This window comes from Carassius auratus, chromosome 11 (assembly GCF_003368295.1).
Source record: "Carassius auratus strain Wakin chromosome 11, ASM336829v1, whole genome shotgun sequence".
Taxonomy (NCBI): Eukaryota; Metazoa; Chordata; class Actinopteri; order Cypriniformes; family Cyprinidae; genus Carassius; species Carassius auratus.
The window spans coordinates 13,113,840-13,116,177 of record NC_039253.1 but is presented as its reverse complement, the minus strand read 5'-3'; positions in this window follow the sequence as shown (position 1 = coordinate 13,116,177).

Genomic DNA, 2,338 nt, shown 5'->3' with positions numbered 1-2,338 from the left:
TCCCTGTTGTATAGTGTTTTATATTTTGACCGCATGTGATTCCTGATAGAATTACATCCCACTTCAGAGCTTTAAAGAACTGTCAAAGCACTCAAGACGTTTTGTGATAGTTTGCAAGGCCCGTCTCCTCTCATCATGCAGATTTGTTCTCTGTGGTTTATCTCAAAGCAGCTCTAACATCTGCTCAATATTAGTCTAATTTATATTAATGTTAAACAAGAGTTTATGTGGATTGAATTTCTCAAAACATATTGACGGCCCAGGACCATCATAAATTAGAGAGAAAGAGAGATGCTAAAAAGTTTCCCAAAACATCAATAAATTCTCCCAAATGTTAAACTAACACCCATGTTTGTGTTCACAGTTCTCTGACATTGGTTAATGGTCATATGGCATGCCATTGGTACAGGCTTTGGTGTTTTGAACTCATTGTTCTCATTGTTTTTCCCTTAACTTACTAGCTAGCTAGTTGAAGTGAAAATATTCCATACAGCAGGGCAAAAATGACAGGTTTAGCAGATATGCATTCTGAGCTATCATCAGTTTGATTTACATATTACATTAATGTTGTAGTGTAAAATGTCCAGATTATTTGGGGATGCTGCCTATATGTGTGAATGTGTATGTGTTCTCCTAACACATAAGTACTGACATATAGGCCTGTTACCCTGGGCTTAACCTCCTCCACTGGGGACACCATTCAAAGAGAGGGAATGAAACCGTTTCCAACATGGAAACTGTATACTGCTCACCAGAGGGAAAATGGAGTTGAAATAGCATTTATCAGGGTTGCAGTTGCACATAATTTATTGCACTGTTGTTAGAGTATTTGTGGTCAGGGTCCGGGGTCCACAGAGCTGCCTTTAAAGGAATAGTTCAGACAGAAATGAAAATGTATTGATTTACTCTTTATTTATACTTTATTTCAAGAGTGAGTTGAGTACAGCTGACTCAGCAGCTCAGGAGGGGAATCTTCTGGAGGTGAAGATTATCTGTAAATAATCATTTAATCTGAATAAGTGACTAAATTTAACCATTTCAAAATCCTCTGGAAGCATATCCAGGAAAAAAATTTATAGCTTTTTTTTTCCAATAAATTTGTTCCCTGATTCTCTAACTCAAGTTTATAATATTTTTGTCTGAAGTTTCTCAGTAAGATGGCCGTATGAAATGTTTATGCTTTTTTGTGTGTCTTAAAGGGTTTTGCTATTTATTATGGATTAAACCTTGCTAGACCTCAGGGTGACTTAGTAAGGTAGACAATATATTGGAGAAATTTTTCACTCAAAAAAGTCAATTACTTTGCTGTCTTTGAGACTGCTTATAAATAAAAAGCATTAATTTGCTGTTTATATAGGACAGATCACATTTGCAATCATTTCCAAGTCATTCAAGGAACATAAAACATTTTAATGTCAAATACCTCTTTTTTTTTTTGAACCAGGAACACAAAGAGCCCCACCATAAGGACTGGTCTGAAGTTTGGCCTCTTTTTGAGTGGAACCTTAGGGTCTTAAGGGTCTACAATGGCGGACCAAACAAAAGAGGTAAAAAAACATCAGACCACCACAGAAATGTCAGATGGCAATGGATTAATTTAATAGTTCTAATCTTATCCATTTGTGGTCCCGTTACCAGTGCCGCTACCCATATCAATCCCTATCCCTTTCCAAATTCCTCAGAGTTTAGACTCAGAAACGTTTATTAAAACCTCTGAAAGTGATTCTATGATTGACATAAGCACCAGAAGCATGGCCTGGCCTGTATTTCCGCATGCACCATCAGTCTCTCAGGACAGGTGCTTGACCTCACACTTAAGGCAACCCAAACTAAGGAGGGATATGTTTTATCTGCTTCACCAAACTCAGCACTGGATCTGTCTTTGGTATGCTCCAATTGTAGAATTCAGAATGGACGAAATACATGGACAACACATGAAGGCAACGGAAACAACATCACACATTCAAAGTATGAGGACTACAATGGCAAGATTGTGTGCCCAACTCAAACAGTAAAAGTCATTGTGTCGCCAGCAGAGACTGTTCTTCCCCCTTTATGTGACAAACGAAGAGGTTTCTCAAGGGACAACATGATAAACTCACCCATGAAACCAGACAGGATCCATGACACTGTCCACAGCTCTGCCTCCTTCCAGTGAACAACAGAGACAGATATTAAATTAAAAAATATATTTCAAAAGGGACAGGTCACAAGACACTCCTCCATTTAAAAAACAGCATTTGGTTTATTTTCTACCATGAAAATAGTTCAAATTTAGCATGTGCTAAATCACTTTAGTTTTAGTGATTGCAGATATTTTATTATTATTATTATTTTG